Raw genomic sequence first — 22252 nt, 5'->3', positions numbered from 1 at the left:
TTTTTGTAACAAAACTCTCCCTAATAGGAAAACTCCAAATTCAGGCAAAATTTGCATCAACTTTTCCTACATAAAAAAAGAGAAGCAATGGTAAAGTACATTTGCATTTTTAGTAAAAACTAAATGAAAATCCATTTGAAATAAGAAAATTAACGTTAAAATTTTTCACAAGGCCAGGCAAGGCGGCTCAGGCCTATAATCCTAGCACTTTGGGAGACTGAGGCGGGTGGATCACAAGGTCAGGAGATTGAGACCATCCTGGCTAACATGGTGAAACCCTGCCCCTACGAAAAATACAAAAAATTAGCCGGGCGTGGTGGCGGGCGCCTGTAGTCCCAGCGCTTTGGGAGGTGGAGGCGGGAGAATCACGAGGTCAGGAGTTCGAGACCAGCCTGGCCAACATGGTGAAACCCCATCTCTACTAAAATACAAAAAATTAGCCAGGCGTGGTGGTGCGTGCCTGTATTCCCAGTGCTTTGGGAGGTGAAGGTGGGCGAATCACGAGGTCAGGAGTTCGGGACCAGCCTGGCCAACATGTTGAAACCCCGTCCCTAGTAAAAGAAATACAAAAAACTAGCCGGGCGTGGTGGCGGGCGCCTGCAGACCCAACTACTTGGAAGGCTGAGGCGGGAGAATGGCGTGAACCCGGGAGGCGGAGGTTGCAGTGAGTCAAGACCACACCACTGCACTCCAGCCTGGTGACAGAGCCAGACTCCATCTCAAAACAAAAAACAAAACAAAAACACAGCTGGGCGTGGTGGCTCACGGCTATGTAATCCCAATACTTTGAGAGGCTGAGGCGGGCGGATCATGAGGTCAAGAGATTGAGACCATCCCGACCAATGTGGTGAAACCCCGTCTTTACTAAAAATACAAAAAATATTAGCTGGGTGATGGCGCGCACCTGTAGTGCCAGCTACTCGGAAGGCTAAAGCAGGAGAATTGCTTGAACACGGAAGGCGTAAGTTGCAGTGAGCCGAGATCGCGTCACTATACTCCACTATATTCCAGCCTGGTGACAGAGTGAGACTCCCATCTAAAAAAAAAAAAAAAACAGGCACAAAAATATGAAACAATCCATGTTTTAAAATACATTAAGTTGGGGCCAGGCATGGTGGCTCATACCTGTAATCCCAGCACTTTGGGAGGCCAAGGCGGGTGGATCACCTGAAGTCAGGAGTTGGAGACCAGGCTGGCCAACATGGTGAAACCCCCTCTCTACTAAAAACACAAAAATTAGCCGGGTGTGGTGGCGGGAGCCTGTAATCCCCGCTATTCGGAAGGCTGAGGCAGAAGAATCACTTGAACCCAGGAGGCAGAGGTTGTAGTGACCCAACACTGTGCCACTATACTCCAGCCTGGTGACAGAGCGAGACTCCATCTCAAAAAACAGAATAAATAGATAAATAAAATACATTAAGTTGGAAATTCCAATGTAAGCATTGTGGCTCCACACCAGAGTAGCTGCTCCCCGGCCACTGACCTGCGCTGGCGAGTCCCAGCCCTCCCATCTCTACCTGGTTCTACTGTCGGCTCAGGCATGAGTTCAAGGTCACGAGGATGCACCCAGTCAGACCATCAGCTAGGAAACGTCACAGAACCAACAACCGCAGACCTTCAGCTAGGAAACGTCACAGAACCAACAACCGATCCTTCCACAAATAAGGAGCATGAAACCAAGAGAAGAAATGCAATTTCAGGGACATCAGCACCCACGTGCAGCGCGTGGCCCTCATCCCAACTCTGATTCAAGTAAAGCCACAGTGAAAATGTGCAGGCCACAGTCAAGAACACTGAGCCCAGCCCAGCATCGTGTCGCTGAGGAAGTGTTGTGGGGTGCCCAGCTGCGTGTGAGCCACACACAATGAAGCCCTTGAGGGTAAAACTGAGATTTCCTTTAAAATACTTGAGAGAAAAAACAGTGGGAAGGGCCGGGCACGGTGGCTCACACCTGTAATCCCAGCACTTTGGGAGGCCAAGACAGGCGGATCACAGGGTCAGAAGACCAAGACCATCCTGGCTAACACCGTGAAACCCCATCTCTACTAAAAATACAAAAAAATTAGCTGCGTGTGGCAGCGGGCGCCTGTAGTCCCAACTACTGGGGAGGCTGGGGCAAGAGAATGGCATGAACCCAGGAGGCAGAGCTTGCAGTGAGCCGAGATCATGCCACTGCACTCCAGCCTAGGCGACAGAGCAAGAATCCCTCTCAAAAAAAAAAAAAGAAAGAAAGAGAAAAGAAAAAACAGTGAGAGAGAGTGGGAGATATGAGTAAGACAAGAGCAGAGGACTGAGGGTTTCCCGCAGCCAGGCGATGTGGACATTCTCTCTAATTTTGTGTGTGTTTGAAAAGTTCCAAAATAAGTTTTTAAAAATATAATTAGGTTTTAAAATAATAATATAACTTTTACAAAACTGGGAAACTATATAATCCAGCGATGCAAATGGGGTGAGAGAGAATCTCATCTGGAAATCCACAGGCAGCCCCGCCCCTCAACAGGAGGCCCAAGACCTGCCTATACAAGGGGAGCCTGCCTCCTCCCACCCCCAGGCAAGGGTCCTCATTTGGAGGTGACCTCCCAGAGGAGTGCAGCAAGCCTGGTCCTCAGGAGTCTGACTGTGGGTGACAAGCCACAGACACAGCCATGTCCACATTGCACCATGGCCACCGCAGGCAACTTACAATGCTCTTGACACTCATCCTACTTCGGAATTAGGATATCAGACATACCATTCACAATGTTATGTGCTAAATTAAGAGTCCACATGTTACTACCTCACAAACCAAACTTTCCTGAGTTTTAGCAATGATATTTCAGTAGTTGCTACCCTTCATTTTCCAGGAATCTTACTGGATGCACTAAAAATGCTCTTGTGAGCTGGTCATGATATCACATGCCTGGGATCCCAGCTACTCAGGAAGCTGAGGCAGGAGGATTGCTTGAGCCCAGGACATCAAGGCTGCAGTGAGCTGAGATCGCGCCACTACACTCCAGCCTGGATGACAGAGCAAGATCCTGTCTCAAAACAAACAAAACATGCTATTCTGAAAAGGGGCCACAGATCTCACCAGCTGCTGAGAAGACACAAAAGTCCGAGAGCCCAAGTCAGAGCTGGAGGCACAGGTGCAGTAGGCACGAGTGCAGGTGCAGTGAGTGCAGGTGCTGTGGGCACAGGTGCAGGTGAGTGCAGGTGTAGTGGGTGCAGTGGGTGCAGGTGCAGTGAGCGCAGGTGCAGTGGGTACTGTGGGTGCAGGTGCAGTGGGTACAGTGGGCAGTGGGTACAGTGGAGGCAGTGGGCACAGGTGCAGTGGACGCAGGTACAGTGGGTGCAGGTGCAGTGGGTGTAGTGGATGCAGGTGCAGTGGGTGCAGGTCCAATGAGCAAGGCAAAGGCAGTGCGCAGAGAAGGGCCGAAGTCCTGCTTTGGATGGGGAGGCCCAAGCAGCCGTGATAACTCAGCTGCCCCTCTTGGCTCCAACTCTGCTCACCCCAGCATGACACCCTCCCACCCCCGTGTCTCTCCTCACAGGCTGGAAGGCTCACATAACCCAAGCCACTCAAAGCGTCTCCCCTGTCTGCATAACCCAGCAAAGCAAGAACTCCATAAGCTGCTGTGTACCCAGGCCAGGAACCCGACCTGCCATAGGCCCAGGGCTGCCTGCACACTGGCTGAATGCATTAGTTAACATTGGGTGATGCTGGTTACTTGCCACCTCTGCTGTAAATAACAGCAGCGTCAAGAATACAGTGGCCACGAGAGGCGGCAGGTGCTGACGCGCGGAGAAGCCTCCGTAGAGAAGTACGTGTGGAAGACGCATCAAGAAAGCCCAAGCTCTGGTGCTGTTAAGGGCTGAAATGTGTCTGCTGAAGTCCTAAACCTGCAAATGTGACCTTATTTGGAAATAGGGTCTTTGCAAACATAATGAGGTTAAGATGAAGTCATAGTGGATTAGGGCGGGCCCTCACCCAATAGGACCGGATTCCTTAAAAGAAAAGGAAAGGCCAGGCTGTGCGCGGTGGCTCATGCCTATAATCTCAGCACTTTGGAAGGTTGAGGCAGGCAGATCATCTGAGGTCAGGAGTTCAAGACCAGCCTGACCAACATGGAGAAACCCCGTCTCTACTAAAAATGCAAAATTAGCCGGGCGTGGTGGCGCATGCCTGTAATCCCAGCTACTCAGGAAGGCTGAGGCAGGAGAATCACTTGAACCTGGGAGGCGGAGGTTGCATTGAGCCAAGATTGCACCACTGCACTCCAGCCTGGGCAACAAGAGCGAAACTCGATCTCAAAAAAAAAAAAAAAAAAAAAAAGGAAAGGAAAAGAAAAGGCCAGATGTAGTGGCTCACACCTGTAATCCCAGCTCTTGATAGAGGCAGAGGCAGGAGGATCACTTGAGCCCAGCATGGGCCACATAGGGAGACCCTATCTCTTACAAAAAGTTAAAAAGTTAGCTCAGAATCGCTGCCGCCATGGCTAGTCAGTCGCAGGGGATTCAGCAGCTGCTGCAGGCCGAGAAGCCGGCAGCCGAGAAGGTGTCCGAGGCCTGTAAAAGAACCGGAAGCTGAAGCAGGTCAAAGCAGCAGCTCAGGCTGAAATTGAACAGTACCGCCTGCAGAGGGAGAAAGAATTCAAGGCCGAGGAAGCTGCGGCACTGGGATCCCATGGCAGTTGCAGCACTGAAGTGGAGAAGGAGACCCAGATGACCATCCTCCAGACCTACTTCCGGCAGAACAGGGATGAAGTCTTGGATAACCTCTTGGCTTTTGTCTGTGACATTCGGCCAGAAATCCATGAAAACTACCGCATAACTGGATAGAAGAAGAGAGAAGCACCTGTTCTGTGGAGTGGCATTTTAGATGCCCTCATGAATATGAAGCTTTAGCACAGCTCTAGTTACATTCTTATGAAATGGGATTAAATTATTTCCATATATTACATAGTAGGTCCTTCCACTTTTTGGGCAGTAGCAAATCTAGCTTTTTCGTACAGACTTACAAATTATCTAAAGATTTCATCTTTTTACCTCATATTTCTTAGGAATTTAATGGGTATATATGCCTTTAGGCTCAAGCAGCATGTATATCACTGTTGACTTTTTCTTTCTTAGATCTGGTTTTTTAAAAAAAAACACCACATAACTATTCTTTGAAGAAAGGAAGGATTAAAATATTTTTTTTCCCTAACACTTTCTTGAAGGTCAGGGGCTTTATCTATGAAAAAGTAGTAAATAGTTCTTTGTAACCTGTGTGAAGCAGCAGCCTGCCTTAATGTAGTCCATTCTTGCTAATGGTTAGAACAGTGAATACTAGTGGAATTATTTGGGCTGCTTTTAGTTTCTCTTAATCAAAATTACTAGATGATAGAATTCAAGAACTTGTTACATGTTATTACTTGGTGTATCAGTAATCATTTAAAAGTAAAGACTCTGTCATGCAAAAAACAAAAACAAAAACAAAAACAAAAAAAAAGTTAGCCAGGCGTGATGGTACATGCTTGTAGTCCCACCCACTTGGGAGGCTGTCGTGGGAGGATCCTTGAGTCTGGGAGAAGGAGGCTACAGTGAGCCGTGCTTGTTCCACTGCACTCCAGCCTGGCCCACAGAGTGAGATCCTGTCTCAAAAAAAAAAAAAAAAAAAAGAAAAGAAAAAGAACAAGAGGCTGGGCACGGTGGCTCAGGCCTGTAATCCCAGCTCTTCGGGAGGCTGAGGCAGTCAGAGGTCAGGAGTTCGAGACCAGCCTGGGCAACATGGTGAAACCCTGTATCTACCAAAAATACAAAAATTAGTCAGGCGTGGTAGCGCACGTCTGTAATCCCAGCTACTTGGAAGGCTGAGGTGGGAGAATCGCTTAAACCTGGGAGGTGGAGGCTGCAGTGAGCTGAGATGGTGCCACTACACTCCAGCCTGGGTGGCAGAGTGAGACATTCTGTCTCAAAAAAAATTTAAAAAAAAATAGACGAAGAAAGACAAGAAAGAAGAGGAAACCTGGACACCCGCAGGGGAGACTGTGCGAAGACAGAGGTAGAGGCTGGAGCAAGGCATCTACAAGCCGAGAGGCACCAGGGACTGTGGTCAATGCCTGCCGCTGAAGAGGCAGGAGGACCTTGCCCTGGAGCCTTGGGAGGAAGGATGGCCCCGTCCACCCCCAGATGCTGGGCGTCAGACTCCAGCCCTGTGTCAATATGGCTCTACCGTTTTCAGCCACTCAGGCTATGGTCCTGTGTGACATAACCCCAGGAATTCGCCCAAACAGCAAGCTCACCGAGAGAGACTGCACAGCACCACGCTCTGAGTGGTGGCACTGGCTGGGGGTCTTTGCCCAGGATTCACATGGTCCCATCCGCCAGGGCCCCTGCCTTTTGAGTCTGTAGTTTTGAGGTACAGTGCAAGGGGCCCTTTGTAGAGAGCCACTGGCGCCATCCACACTGCCCCTGCCAGGTGAGGCATGCCCTTCCCACAGTCCTGCTGGACAGCACGTGGCAGAGCCACCCGGAAACCAGATGCAAAGCCCAGAAGCCCTTGGCGTAGCCCTGCATCCAAGCCACGGTCCCCTCCAGCTGGGCTGCATAAGGAGGGCCAACCCTGGGTCTTCGTAAGGAGGAGAGCAGTGCAGGGCCACCCCGCAGGCAGCTCTGCAGAGGGAGGGTGGGCCAGACCAGCCCAGACTCCCATGGCGTGTTCTACAGCGACAGCAGCCACAGCTCTGGCCAACGCCTGGGCACTCACCATCTCTCCTGATAGTTATGTGTTCACGTCAGCATGTCAAGAAAAGCATCACTGGCCAGACGCAGTGGCTCATGCCTGTCATCCCAGCACTTTAGAAGGCCGAGGTGGGCAGATCACAAGGTCAGGAGTTCGAGACTAGGCTGGCCAACATGGTGAAACCCTGTCTCTATTTAAAAACAAAATACAAAAATTAGCCAGGCGTGGTGGCGGACACCTGTAATCCCAGCTACTGGGGAGGCTGAGGCAGGAGAATCGCTTAAAACTGGAAGGGAGAGGTTGCAGTGAGCTGAGATTGCGCCACTGCACTTCAGCCTGGGTGAAAGAGCGAAACTCCATCTCAAAGAAAAAAAAAAAAGAAGGCCGGGCATGGTGGCTCAAGCCTGTAATCCCCGCACTTTGGGAGGCCAAGGCAGGCGGATCACAAGGTCAGGAGTTCAAGACCAGCCTGACCAACGTGGTGAAACCCCGTCACAACTACAGAATACAAAAATTGGCTGGGCATGGTGACGTGCGCCTGTAATCCCAGCTACTCAGGAGGCTGAGGCAGGAGAATCGCTTGAACCCGGGAGACGGTGGCTGCAGTGAGCCAAGATCGCGCCACTGCAATCCAGCCTGGGTGACAGAGCTAGACTGTCTCAAAAGAGAAAGAGAGAAAGAGAAAGATTAAGAGAAAGAGCAGAGCATCACTAAGACACCAACTCATGACTTCCTGGATACACTTCCTTCTTAAGGCAAAAATCAGGTGAAGTAAAAAGTGAGGTTGTTATCAATACAAAGCGAACAGAGAGAGGACCCGGGACGCTAATGGATGCTGCCTGCCGGCTTTGCTCCCCTCAGAAGCGCATCCCGAGGAAGAGAAGCCAGCCCTCGCCAGGGTGCAGGTGTGTGTCTCACTCCCACCCTTCCTGACCCTGAGTCTCAGGCTCGCCTGGAGGCGTACATGATCACAACTCTGCTCCCGTGAGGGCTCTGCCATGGGCCCTCGACACGGCCTCACACAGACACAGGGTCCCACAGACCACGGGACCTTCTACCCTCCCTTCTCCCATGGTCTCTGGCAATTTCCACACTGAAGAAAGCAAAAACAGCAACAGTGCCCCAGGGGCCAGACCAGAGGCAAACGGATTAAAAAGACCACTTCTCGGCCTCCCTGAATGTTACTGCAATCTCTGGTGAAATCCAGTGAGCAGCCATGAAAATGGCTTTAACTAAATGGGGTATCAGAGTGAGTGCCACCTCAGTTACTCCCTGCCTCACTCAGCTGACAAGTAAGAAAAGCAACTGGGACGCTCGGAGCACTGACAGCCACTTTATCAGTCTTGGGACACACATTTCACCATCCAGCAGAGGGTGTCTGCTAATGATTTCCGAAAAGTTCTTCAAAACACTCTGAAGTTAAAGAACAAGTCTACATACAAACTAAAATAAAAGCAATAAAATACTATAGATGTGTTTCCATATATCACCGTAGGTAACAAAACATAACCATTTCCTCAAGCAAAAACATGCAAACTCCCAATGTATGATGTTACCAATGTATAACGTATAACCAAGAAAAGAAAGCAAAAGTCATAAAAATAGTAAATAGGCACACTTTTTTTTTCCTTTGAGACGGAGTCTCGCTCTGTCGCCCAGGCTGGAGTGCAGTGGCGCGATCTCGGCTCACTGCAAGCTCTGCCTCCTGGGTTCACGCCATTCTCCTGCCTCAGCCTCCCGAGTAGCTGGGACTACAGGCACCCACCATCACGCCTGGCTAATTTTTTGTATTTCTAGTAGAGACAGGGTTTCACCATGTTAGCCAGGATGGTCTCGATCTCCCGACCTCGTGATCCGCCTGTCTCGGCCTCCCAAAGTGCTGGGATCACGGGCATGAGAAACTGCGCCCGGCCTTTTTTTCTTTTCTTTTTTTTTTTTTTTTTTTTTTTGAGACAGAGTGCCCAGAGCTGGAGTGCAGTGGTGCAATCTTGGCTCACTGCAAGATCTGCCTGCCGGGTTCACACCATTCTCCCACCTCAGCCTCCTGAGTAGCTGGGACTACAGACACCCACCACCACACCCAGCTAATTTTGATTTTTTTGTATTTTTAGTACAGACAGAGTTTCACTGTGTTAGCCAGGATAGTCTAAATCTCCTGACCTTGTGATCTGCCCGCCTCAGCCTACCAAAGTGCTAGGATTACAGGCGTGAGACACCGCGCCCGGCCAATGTAAACAGGCACGCTTTTTAAGAAGTATATTATTATTATTATTATTCGAGACAGAGTTTCACTCTTGTTGCCCAAGCTGGAGTGCAGTGGTGCAATCTCGGCTCACACAATCTCTGCCTTCCGGGTTCAAGCGATTCTCCTGCCTCAGCTTCCCTAGTAGATGGATTACAGGCATGCGCCACCACGCCCGGCTAATTTTGTATTTTTGGTAGAGACAGGGTTTGCCATATTGGTCAGGCTGACTCGAACTCCCGACCTCAGGTGATCTGCCCACCTGGGCCTCCCAAAGTGCTGGGATTACAGGCGTGAGCCACTGCGCCCAGCCTATTTATTATTTTTTTAGATGGAGCCTCACACGTTGCCCAGGCTGGAGTGCCATGGCACAATCTCGGCTCACTGCAACCTCTGCTTCCCGGGTTCAAGCGATTCTCCTGCCCGAGCCTCCCAAATAGCTGGGTCTACAGGTGTCTGCCACCATGCATGGCTAATTTTTTTTTTTTTTTAGATGGAGTTTTGCTCTTGTCCCCCAGGCTGGAGTGCAATGGCGCGATCTTGGCTTACTGCAGCCTCCGCCTCCCGGGTTCAAGATACTCTCCTGCCTCAGCCTGCCAAATAGCTGTGATTACAGGCACGCGCCACCACGCCCAGCTAATTTTTGTATTTTTCGTAGAGATGGGGTTTCACCATGTTGGCCAGGATGATCTCAATCTCTTGACCTCGTGATCCACCTCAGCCTCCCTAAGTATTACAGGCATGAGCCACTGTGCCTGGCCTTTTATTATTATTATTATTATTATTATTATTATTATTATTATTTAAGTAGGGATGGAGCTTCACTATGTTGGCCAAGCTGGTCTCAAACTCCTGACCTCAGGTGATCCACCCACCTCGGCCTCCCAAAGTGCTGGGATTACAGGCCTGAGTCACTGTGCCTGGCCATTATATTACTATTAATATTTTTCATTTTAGAGAAGGTCTTGCTGTGTTGCCCAGGATGGCCTTAAACTCCTGGGCTCAAACGATCCACCTGCTTTTTTTTTTTTTTTTTTTTTTTTTTTTTTTTTTCCCTGAGACGGAGTTTCCCTCTTGTTGCCCAGGCTGGAGTGCAATGGTATGATCTCGGCTCACTGCAACCTCCGCCTCCCAAGTTCAAGTGATTCTCCTAACTCGGCCTCCCGAGTAGCTGGGATTACAGGTGTGTGCCACCACACCCAGCTGATTTTTTGGGGGTTTTTTGTATTTTTAGTAGAAATGGGGTTTCACCATGTCAGCCAGGCTAGTCTCGAACTCCTGACCTCAGGTGATCCACCCGCCTCGGCCTCCCAAAGTGCTGGGATTGCAGGCGTGAGCCACCATGCCTGGGCCTGGCTCGCTTTTAATAATGTGATGCTAAACAGAAATACTTAAAGTACAGAGTGACATTAACCTGAAATGTTTCATTCACTTTGGACAAAAACAACAGCCACTGTTTAGGAAGCACCGAGACAGTTTTAAATATCCTGACTCCCTTAGTTTCCCTTCAGAAATAAAAACCTTTGTGATATCACTAACAGTTCTCAGAGCACAAGGCTGTCCCGCAGCCTGCCCCAAGCACTTACTCACCAGGAAAACCCAGCCCGTCACTCAGCACACTGCGAGAACTTACACCTTTAACTTCCTCTATCTAAGAAGCTTTTTGCAGGAAAAATTACCATCTGTGCTTTTACTCAATAGTGAGTTCTTACCGTTAACGTTTTAGAAACATGAACACAGCCCTGATCAAGCGGAACCGATACACTCCCGAAACAGGCAGAAAATCCGAAACACACTTGCAACACCAGCCAGCAAAGCTGCACTCACAGCGTCAGAGGACTGGAGGTGGCTGGGAGAAGCGGGAATAAACGACGGGGCACATGTCCAGCCTTCCTGAGTTCCAGCGCCCTGAATTCACCCAGCAGCACACCCATGGGGGAGATGGGCACTTTTGTATATGACACGGGCCCCCCGTGAGAAACGCGTGGGGTGCTCTCTCTAGAGCTGGCACGTGTACACGCATGCAAAACCCAGCCCTGGGACTGAGGGGCTCTAGGCCCTGACAGAGGAGCGCAGGAGGCCTGTTCCATTTCAGTACAATGGGTTCCGTGACTGACCAAGGCTGGGCTCAGTCCTACACCAGACTGACAGCTTCCTCACCCTCCCACGCTTGGGTTTGAAGACATGTCCACAGGAAGATGCACCATCAGTGAACGGCTGCTGTTAGGAGAAACAGGAACAGCACCGACCACACGGCGAGCGCAGGACACGGTCAACGCGGCGAGCACAAAAACACAAGAGTGGAGTCTACGGTGAGTCTCGGAATTCCAGACCATGGGCCAGGCGCGCTATGGCTCACCCCTATCATCCCAGCACTTTGGGAGGGTGAAGCACGATGAATGCTTGAGCCCAGGAGTTTGAGACCAGCCTGGGCAACACAGTGAGACCCTGTCTGTACAAAATATGTTTTAAAAATGGAAACAATGGCCGGGCGCAGTGGCTCAAGCCTGTAATCCCAGCACTTTGGGAGGCCGAGACGGGTGGATCACGAGGTCAGGAGATCGAGACCATCCTGGCTAACCCGGTGAAACCCCGTCTCTACTAAAAATACAAAAAACTAGCCGGGCGACGAGGCAGGCGCCTGTAGTCCTGGCTACTCGGGAGGCTGAGGCAGGAGAATGGCGTGGACCCGGGAGGCGGAGCTTGCAGTGAGCTGAGATCCGGCCACTGCACTCCAGCCTGGGCGGCAGAGCAAGACTCCGTCTCAAAAAAAAAAAAAAAAAAATGGAAACAAAAGGTTGGGCGCAGTGGCTCACGCCTGTCACCCCAGCACTTTGGGCCGAGGCAGGTGGACCACTTAAGCTCAGGAGTTAAAGACCAGCCTGGGCAACATGGACAAACCCATCTCTACTATTGAAGACCAGCGTGGGCAACATGGACAAACCCCGTCTCTACTAAAACTTAAAAAAAAAAAAATCAGCTGGGCGTAGTGGCATGCACTTGTGATCCCAGTTACTCGGGGGGCTGAGGCAGCAAGAGAATCACTTGAACCCGAGAGGAGAAGGTTGCAGTGAGTCGAGACTGCACCACTGCACTCCAGCCTGAGCGACAGAGTGAGACTCCATCTCAAAAAACAAGTAAGTGAAATAAAAATAAAAATGGGAACAAAAGGCCAGGCACAGTGGCTCACGCCTGTCATCCCGGTACTTTGGGGATTCGAGGTGAGCAGATGGGGGTGCACTTGCGCTTAGGAGTTCAAGACCAGAGTGGGCAACATGGCAAAACCTGGTCTCTACTAAAAATAAATACAAAAATTAGCAGAGTGTGGTGGCACACACCTATAATCCTAGCTAAGGAGGCTGAGGCACAAGAATCAGTTGAGCCCAGGAAGCAGAGGTTGCAGTGAGCCGAGATCACGCCACTGCACTCCAGCCTGAGCGACAAGAGTGAGACCCTGTCTCAAAAAAAAAAAAAAAAAAAAAACTAAAACAAAAATAAAATAAAAATATTAGCCAGGTGTGGTGGTGCGTGCTTGTAGTCCCAGGTACTCAGGAGGCAGAGGTGGCAGGATCGCTTGAGCCCAGGTCAAGGCTACAGTGAGCCATGATTGTGCCACTGCACTCCAGCCTGGGTAACAGAGTGAGACCCCTTCTCAAAAAAAAAAAAATTAAATTCAGACCAGAAAAAAAGACAATATCCACTGTCACATCACACTGCATCCCTGACCACACACTTCCCAGAACAAGTTTTCTCATTGTGCTGTCTTCCAGTTCCTTTTCCTCCGTCCTGGTTCCTATCCTGACCATTGTCCTCTAGGAACCGCGTGTGTCCGTGTGTGTGTGTGCTTTGGGACTGCTCCGTTTTCTGTTTGTAAAAGGAGATGTAAACCGTGGAATGGGCTCCCCACAGGACTAACGTAAATGACCAGATTACACTTGAGAAGTGGAGATTTTGAGTGCGGAGAGGAGGCTGTAGGCGACTCAAGACTTTTTTTTTTTTTTTTGAGAGAGAGAGTCTCGCTGTGTTGCCCAGGCTGGAGGGCAGTGGTGCTATCTCGGCTCATTGCAAGCTCCGCCTCCCAGGTTCACGCCATTCTCCCGCCTCAGCCTCCAGGGTAGCTGGGACTACAGGCGCCCACCACCACGCCCGGCTAGTTTTTTGTATTTAGAGATAGGGCTTCACCATGTTAGCCAGGATGGTCTCGATCTCCTGACCTCGTGATCCACCCGCCTCGGCCTCCCAAAGTGCTGGGATTATAGGCTTGAGCCACTGCGCCCAGCCTTTTTTTTTTTTTTTTTTTTTTTTTTTTTAAGACAGAGTCTTGCTCTGTCGCCCAGGCTGGAGTGCAATGGCACGATCTCGGCTCACTGCAAGCTCCGCCTCCCAGATTCACGCCATTCTCCTGCCTCAGCCTCCCGAGTAGCTGGGACTATAGGCACCCACCACCATGCCCGGCTAACTTTTTGTATTTTTAGTAGAGACGGGGTTTCGCTGTACTAGCCAGGATGGTCTCAAACTCTTGACCTCGTGATCCTCCCGCCTCAGCCTCCCTGAGTGCTGGGATGACAGGCATGAGCCACCACAGTGTTGGGATGACAGGCGTGAGCCATCATGGTGCTGGGATGACAGGCTGAGCCACTGCAATGCTGGGATGACAGGTTGAGTCACCGTGGTGTTGGGATCACAGGCTTAGCCACTGCACCAGGCCAACTCAAGGCTTCTTTAGAGACCAGAGGCTCAGGGCAGGGTCACAAGCCAAAGTGCTCTGTTTCCTTGAATGGGTAACAAGCAGACATGTCCCACCTAAGCATCAGGACCACCTTAGAGGTTGAGTGCCTCTGATCTGCAACTGAACCAGGCCGGTCTCCGTGAACCATGGGAGACCCCGAGTATTGTGGGTCTGCAGATTCCGCCCTGAAATCGGAGGAGGAAGAGACGGGGCTGGCCCTGGACAAACAAGAGACTTCTTCAGCCAATGTGTTCTCCGCCCCTAACGGAGCCGAATAAGCTCTTATTTCTTTCAAAAATGCCTAAGCTGGCTTTGAACTTGCCAAATAAAAGGATATTGCCATTCACCAGATTCAATAATTTAAATGGGATGAAAAGAGAACACCCACTTTTTTCAACTAGGGCCACACCGAGACAAGAAAGACTACAGACCATGTTGTCTTTAAAGCTCATTTAGCAAGTGTCAGATAAACTCACTTGGTGGTTGCCACACAGGCCCTGAATCATGCATGCCCTTTTCCCTGAAAGCTCAGGGTCTGCGGGACAACTCAGTGGTTCTAATCCCACCCAAAATTTCACGTGGCCAAGGAACACTTACCACCTTCCCCCACCCTGTTCTTCTGGGTGCTCCAAGAGGTGATGTTTCAATCGCTGCACCCCCATCTCACTATCATCTAACCCTCTCTCCCCCATCTTCCCATCACTGCACCCCCATCTCACCCTCCTGGCTGGGTGCGGTGGCTCACGCCTATAATCCCGGCACTGTGGGAGGCCGAGACAGGGGATCACTTGAGGTCAGGCAAGACCAGCCTGGCCAACATGATAAAACCCGTCTCTACTAAAAATACAAAAATTAGCCAGGCATGGTGGCAGGTGCCCATAATCCCAGCTTCTAAGGAGGCTGAGGCAGGAGATTCTCTCGAACCCGGGAGGCGGAGGTTGCAGTGAGCCGAGATCTCATCACTGCACTCCAGCCTGGGGGACAGAACAAGACTCCATCTCATAAAAAAAAAAAAACCCCTCCCTCCCACCCACCATCTCACTACCATCGAACGCCTCCCTGCCCCCCTTCCCAGGGCCAGTTGTCCCCACTCTGCACAAACAGCCCTGGGCACTTTGTGTCAACAACTGTTTTCTGGTTCTGTCCCTGCACTCGCTGTTCCTCCAACCAGAACGGCCTTGCTCCACTTCTCAGCCTCTGCCAAGCGGCTGGCTATGGCCACTGAGTGGATTATGAGTATGTTTCTAGAAAGCCTGTGTGTCTGGATGTGCCCCTCTACAACCCAGAAATCAACAACCAGGCCTTCGAGTTTCTTCATAACTCAGAAGCCCCTAATGAATCTCTGTGACTTTTTGTGGGATTCTCTCAGGGAAGTCAGTTAGGGAAGTGGTGAATCAACACTGCAGACAGGTAACGCTTAGCCTGGGACGACTTCTCCTTCTTCTGCCCAATTCAGAGCCATAGTTTTGCTCCCCATGCCCCAGCAGATATGCAAAGCCTCCGTCCGTCCGGCAGGTGACCCACACTAAGAAGACTTGCCCAGAGTAACGTGGGCCACGTGGGCGAGGTGTGTCCACCTCTCCCAAAGGCAGCTGTCAACACCTGGAGTTCCTAAACCCTCTGCACGTAGCCCAAGGCACAATGGTGCCCTTCTCCACATCTCCACAGAGAAGCACCTACGCAGGCCTCGTGTGCAGCAACATGCCAGAGTATGGGAAGACTTTCTGTGCAAGAGGCTTCATTTTCTTCATTTTCTTCAGAGCGTTTGGAAGGAAGAGACGATGTGATGCATTTTTGTAAATGAAAATGTTTTACAAACAAAAAAGTATCTGTGTGTCCCGTGCAAGTAGCAATGCTGCCTGACTTTCAGAAAAATGAAGACATTTTTCGAAACTGATTGTTCACACACGTATGTGGCTCTTTTCCATTTTGGGGGAAACTGAGAAGGACTGAGGCACTAGTAAATCAGAGATGCTCAAAGAGAAAACAAGAGGAGCCCGAAGGCGACACCTGGGCCGGCAATGACAGGGCCAGAGAAGAAATGCTTCGGCCGGGCGCGGTGGCTCACGCCTGTAATCTCAGCACGTTGGGAGGCCGAGGCAGGCAGATCACAAGGTCAGGAGATAGAGACCATCCTGGCTAACACGGTGAAACCCCATCTCTACTAAAAAAAAATACAAAAAGTTAGCCGGGCGTGGTGGCAGGCGGCTGTAGTCCCAGCTACTCAGGAGGCTGAGGCAGGAGAATGGCGTGAACCCGGGAGGCAGAGCTTGCAGTGAGCCGAGATCGCACCACTGCACTCCAGCCCGGGCAACACAGCGAGACTCCATCTCAAAAAAAGAAAAAAAAAATGCTTCATGAGTGACTTTTCCAAAACCACAGCGAGTGTCCTTGGGAAGGCATTGTGTGTGCTGAACCAAGTCTTCAGAAGGTACAACGTGAAATTCAACCGCTCCTCATGCCTACCCCCACAGCTGACCAGCTCCCAAAAGCTGCCTCCTACAGTGGCCCTGCCCTCTGGCCAGCAATCCGCTCTCCGAGAAGCAGGGCTTGGAATATGACTCGCTCCACCAGGACTGGACGGCTGCCAGCTCTGGAACCGTGGGGGCGGATCTCCAAGTGGACCCCCGTCCCTGGAGTCACCTTTGGGCTCCGGTGCCACTCCCCACAGCAGTCTAGGCACCCTCCTCCCAGCCTTGGGCCGTTTGTCACCAGCCTCTGCCACCACACTGGGCCACATCAGTGGTTTCTGTGTGCCCTCAACCCACCTCTGGGGAAACTTTGTCACCAACCTGGCCCAAAGTCTGGTCCATGGCAGGCGCTCAGTAACACCAAAACACATTTTCTGTCATGAAAATGAAACCCCACGTGTCTCCAGTAAGACTCAAAAGCACATCTGTCAAAACACAAAAGATCTGCAAATGCTTTTGAAAAATACACTAATGGCTGGGCGCGGTGGCTCAAGCCTGTAATCCCAGCACTTTGGGAGGCCAAGACGGGCGGATCACGAGGTCAGGAGATCGAGACCATCCTGGCTAACACGGTGAAACCCAGTCTCTACTAAAAAAATACAAAAAACTGGCCGGGCGCGGTGGCTCAAGCCTGTAATCCCAGCACTTTGGGAGGCCGAGACGGGTGGATCACAAGGTCAGGAGATCGAGACCATCCTGGCTAACACGGTGAAACCCCGTCTCTACTAAAAAGTACAAAAAACTAGCCGGGCGAGGTCGCAGGCGCCTGTAGTCCCAGCTACTCGGGAGGCTGAGGCAGGAAAATGACATAAACCCAGGAGGCGGAACTTGCAGTGAGCTGAGATCCGGCCACTGCAGTCCAGCCTGAGCAATAGAGCCAGACTCCATCTCAAAAAAAAAAAAAAAAAAAAAAATACAAAAAACTAGCCGGGTGAAGTGGCGGGCGCCTGTAGTCCCAGCGACTCAGGAGGCTGAGGCAGGAGAATGGCGTAAACCCAGGGGGCGGAGCTTGCAGTGAGCTGAGATCCGGCCACTGCACTCCAGCCAGGGTGACAGAGCAAGACTCTGTCTCAAACAAAAAAAAAGGCGGGCGCGGTGGCTCACGCCTGTAATCCCAGCACTTTGGGAGGCCGAGGCAGGCGGATCACAAGGTCAGGAGATCGAGAACACAGTGAAACCCTGTCTCTACTAAAAATACAAAAAATTAGCCGGGTGTGGTGGCGGGCGCCTGTAGTCCCAGCTACTCAGGAGGCTGAGGCAGGAGAATGGGGTGAACCCGGGAGGCGGAGCTTGCAGTGAGCCGAGATCACGCCACTGCACTCCAGCTGGGACAACAGAGCGAGACTCCGTCTCAAAAAAAAAAAAAAGAAAAAGAAAAATACACTAATGTTTCTCAGCTTTCTATTCTAAAATACCTATGGTAACAAATTTTTTTTTTTTTTTAGACGGAGTCTTGCTCTGTCGCCCAGGCTGGAGTATAGTGGTGCGATCTCAGCTCACTGCAAGCTCCACCTCCTGGGTTCGCACCATTCTCCTGCCTCAGCCTCCCAAGTAGCTGGGACTACAGGCACCCACCACCACGCCCAGCTAATTTTTGTACTTTTTTAGTAGAGACGGGGTTTCATCATGTTAGCCAGGATGGTCTCTATCTCCAGACCTCATGATCCGCCCGCCTCGGCCTCCCAAAGTGCTGGGATTACAGGCATGAGCCACCACGCCCGGCCTATGGTAGCAAATTTTTAATCCAGATGTTTAGAAGCATTTAATAATTTCAAATTGTAAATTAGAGTAAAATGACACTGCTGATACTCAACTATGCAACAAAAGTATTCAACTGTTCAACAAAAAACTTTGCATAAATCATACTTAGGTCAAATTTCACTGGTTTCACTTGTTTTTATGTTTTAACAGGACAATGTTTTATTTGTTCTTTTATTACTTAATTTTATTGTTTTAGAGACAAGGTCTTGCTCTGTTGCCCAGGCTGAAGTCCAGTAGCACAATCATAGTTCATTACAGCCTCAAACTCCTGGCCTCAAGCGACCCTCCCGCCTCAGCCTCCCAAAGCACTGGGATTACAGGCGTGAGCCACCACGTCCAGCCTCAGAACCACTTTTAGTTAAGAAACATCCTTTCTCTTTTCCATCTATACACAACACCATTGGAGCCCTTTGTCATCACCACAAACCAGAACACCAAGCCTGGGTCTATGTGAGGCACTCGAAGTGTTTAAGTGATGACAGCAGAAAAGCAGGAAAATCCCTCCCATGGACCCCATGGCCTAAGACCCCAGCACTGCAAAAATTCACAGCCATGCCGGAGCCATGGCAGAGGGCAGGAGGACCATAGTCAGGATAAGGCAGCCGCATCTCAAAGCCCTGAATAAGTCTGTGGCCTTAATAGAGATTTTTAATCAAACATTTATTCTTAGGAGTCAGGCCATTCAAGCAAACTTAGCAGCAACAAGATGAATTTTTCCCCCAGGGGAGGGGACAGATTCAAAGGATAATTTTTTCTTTTTTTAATCTGCTAGAAAAGCCAGTGGAGGTAAGTATCAGCCATCACTCAAGGTCACTCATGAGACTTCCAGGTAAAATACGCAAAGTCCAGGGAGAAGCAGCAGCCTGAATTTTTACAAGAATGATACTTGGGCAAGAACTTGAAGTCCCCAGGAGAGGGAACGTACCATGGCAGACGCCGCAACACGGGGTGTGGGGATGGGAAGGGGCAATGGCTTCCAGACCTTTCCTCTCACTTTAACTCAGCACTGGAGCGGGCACCTGGGCACCAGTCACGGCAATGGGAGGAACTAGTTCCGGTTCTCAGGCTGTGATGCGTCTAGGCACCGTGCACAAAGTGGGTCTCCTGGGCTCTGAGAGGCCAGGCTAAGACCTCTGATGGAGAACACAGCACTGGAGCTGCACCGCTGTCCCAGAAACACAGGCCACAGGGACAGAGTGGCCCAATTTCCCTTAATTTAAAAACCCCACGTCAGGGCAGTGTTGGAAAGTTCACTCTGCTAAAATTTAATTCAGTGTTTGTAAATACGTCTGACAATAACTATGTAACCCTCCACGGCATTTTCTCTAAATCTTTGGAGCAGTTTCACCGTTCAGTGTTTACCTCCTGACCTCTGTGACCACCAGGGGATGGGGAGGGACGGAGAGCGCAGGGCACTGGGTCAGCCTGGCCCTGGTGGAACTGACCTGGGGGCCCTTAGGTAACAGTCCACCCAACCCGAACATCGGAAACAGGAGTGGAACTCAGGTCTGAGCACAGAACGACGCATCTTCACACAAAACAGCTAAACCCGAATAGAAATCGCCTCATCTAAGCAAAAAGAAACTCTCACGTTCACGATAATGCTGTCAGTGAGAGGCTTAATTAAATGCTTGTCCCCAGGCTGGCCTGAAGGCAAAGTGGAATTTTGGATTTCTGAACACCGCAAAGTGAGTGCATTCCACCCCCACCCCCCCGCACCCCCGCCAAGGAGAAATCCGACAGTAACTCCCCAGTCTAGCTTTTTGGGGGGCACAGTGTGTAAGTTCCCATCTGAATTTGCAATAACTTGTGCCCAAGTACTCCCCCCACTCCTCAGTCCTTTCTGTAGTAGGAACGAGGCTGAGGTGCCCAAAGGTGTCAGTTGGAAACACGTAAAACGCACCGAGCAGAAAGGTTCTACTCTGATAAATACTGTTGCTTGCTTCATTATTCATGTGAAAAAACCCTTCTATACATTTCCTTTTGATGAACAAACTATTTTCCACTCTCGTAGAGTGAAACAGTGCCTTGCAGAGGCAGCGTGAGTGCCAGCAGCAGAGATGTATCCAGTCTGTTACCCAAACGGGAAGTTAGCTCTGATAATAGAGCCAATAAGAAAGATTCTACAATCGATACAATTAAAATGCCCGTGAGTTCGCGGCGCACAGGTAGGTGTCTGCGCCCAGGCCGTGCGCTAAACACGTTTCTAATTAGCATTTCTTTAAACAATGCTGATCACAGTCTTGCCACCGTAATCCACTCCAAATGCATCGCTGAGATTGCAGCACGGAAAGCGAGAGGAAATTCGCTGCGAATCTCAGTCAAACTTTCTTTTGTTTATATTTCTTCGCTGTCAGAAAATATCTGTTCTTCGCCCCATCTGGTCTGTACCCTGGCTCCTCGGTCCAGCCCTATTGTGTGTGCTTCGTTAAACCTACGAACAGTGAATCTGTCAGCGGGGCCAGGGGAACCCCAACTAGCCGGAGCCCTCCCTCTGGCGCAGAGAATTCCCCGTTTGCCTTCGCGATTGAGTTGTCAGACACCGGCTCGCGCTCCCCCGCGAAACTGACATGTCTATTTACAGAGAAACAAAGACGCGGCTCGCTGCGGACCCCGCTCCCTCCGCGCGCCCCGTCCGCCCCGCGCGCCCCGCGCCCTCCGCGCCCCTCGCCGCCCCGCCCCGAGGCCCCTGCGCCCCGGTTCGGCCGGCGATTAACATGGAGACCAGGCCAGCGCCCGGCGTCCGGGGAGACAATGACCCCTGGCCCCAGGACGCCGGGACCCGCCCGCGCCCACCTCCCGCAGTTCCGACTCTTGGCAAACTCGGCGCGGGCGGCTCCGGGTGCGGCTGGGCTGCGCCGGCTGGGGGCGCGGGCGGGGGGCGCCAGGACGCCCCCGGGCTGCCTCGGGGCCAGGCGTTGACGCAGCAGAAATTACCAGCTGGAAAATTCCCCTCTCGGAGGTGCCGGGGAGGGAGCGCGGCGGCAGCGGGAGGTGCCGGGGGCCGAGGCGCCGGGGCAGCCCCGCCGCCTCCGCGCGCAGCCCTGCGAAGAACCCGCGCCGCCCACGCGCGCCCCGCCCCGCGCCGCCAGTCTGGGGGGCACCCGCGGGGACCGGGCCGGGGTCTCCGCCGCCGCCCCCGAAGCCCGCGCCGCAGCCAGGCGAGCCGATGGCCCCGGGAGGGCGCCCCCGCGGGGCGGGGCGTGGCGGGGCGGCCGGCGGCGGGGGCGCGCCCGGGCTCGCAGCAGCCCCGGCTCCCTGCTCCCGGCTCCCGGTCCGGCCCCCGCCGCGATGCGCCCGCCCGGCCGCGCGGACAATGAGCCGGCGCCGCTTACCTGTGACCCCATGGGGCGCGGGCGAGGGCGGGCGCCGCGGCCGCCGGGCCGGCGCCGGTGATCGCCGCCGCCGCCGGGCGGGCGCTGCGTCCGGGCGGGTCCGAGCTGCGCGCTCGCCGGGGCTGCTCGGTCAGTCAGTCCGTCCGTCGGTCCGTCAGGCCGGCGCGCGCCCCCGCGCCCGCTCCAACCCCGCGGCCCCCGCCGCCCGCGCGCGCGCGCGCCCCGCCCGCGGACCCTGACCCCGCCCCCCGGCGCGCGCCCGGCCGCCGCTGATTGGCCCGCGCCGCGCCCCGGCCGCGGCCACCGCCCCGGGCCCCGCCCACGCCGGCCCGGCCGCCGGCCCCGCCCCTCGCTCGGCCCCGGGCGCCGCGCCGCGGGGTCGCAGGGGGCCGCGCCGGGGGTCCGTTCTCCCCCCCGCGGGCGGCCGGACAGCGGAAGTGCGGGCTGGAGCTCGCTGGGCATTGTGGGAAGCCCCCTCCCCTGGGCTGGCGGGGGACTGGGGCGGCGCGGCGCGGGGGTCCCCCTGGTCCCGGCTGCGCCCTTGCCCCGCGGGCGCGGAGCAGCCTGGAAACCGCCCCACGGGAGCGGCGACCCCGGCGAGGGCACCCAATCCCTTCCCGGGCTGCGCACCGGGCCCTGCCCACGCGCAGGTTTCTCGGGGGCGCGCGGGTGCCCGGGTCACGGGCCGTCCCCGCGCCCGACGCGCCTTTGCGCTGCGCGCGTCTCGCAAACTTGGCGACTCCCCCAGCCCGGCCGGGCCTCTCCGCGGGCCGCTTGCGGTGCGGAAAAGGCGCCCCCAAGGAAGGCCGCCCGGGGCGCGGGGTCCGGAAGGGCCTGGGCACCGCGCGCGCCCACCCTCGGGGGCCTCGGCGCACCGGGAGATCAGCGCACCTCGGGCACGGGCCTCGTGGGGGTGCCCGCCAGTGGGGCTCGCTTTTGGCTGACTAGGGGCACCGGCGGCCGCGCGTGGGTCCCTCCCGTCGTGTCGTCTGCCCCACGGGGACGAAGGGC

The 22252-nt window shown here is 53.0% G+C and overlaps 1 protein-coding gene and 1 pseudogene across 3 annotated transcripts in view; one reads left to right on the top strand and one right to left on the bottom strand.

Moving 5' to 3' along the window:
• The window catches only part of ZBTB46 (zinc finger and BTB domain containing 46), a 93017-nt gene extending 70765 nt beyond the window's left edge, over positions 1-22252 (bottom strand). Inside the window, exon 1 of one of the 3 annotated variants that reach the window (XM_010365242.2) lies at positions 22133-22252. The gene's annotated coding sequence lies outside the window, so the exon portion shown is untranslated. Of the gene's footprint in view, positions 1-20843; positions 20929-21241; positions 21425-22132 lie in introns of those variants that run through there. The other 2 variants (XM_030914476.1, XM_030914478.1) reach the window with 2 other exon arrangements.
• On the top strand, positions 4472-4899 carry LOC104663902 (annotated as a pseudogene).

The sequence above is a fragment of the Rhinopithecus roxellana genome, chromosome 13, assembly GCF_007565055.1.
Source record: "Rhinopithecus roxellana isolate Shanxi Qingling chromosome 13, ASM756505v1, whole genome shotgun sequence".
Lineage (NCBI taxonomy): Eukaryota > Metazoa > Chordata > Mammalia > Primates > Cercopithecidae > Rhinopithecus > Rhinopithecus roxellana.
The sequence above is the reverse complement of the archived record's forward strand: the minus strand, read 5'-3'. Positions and strand labels throughout refer to the sequence as shown.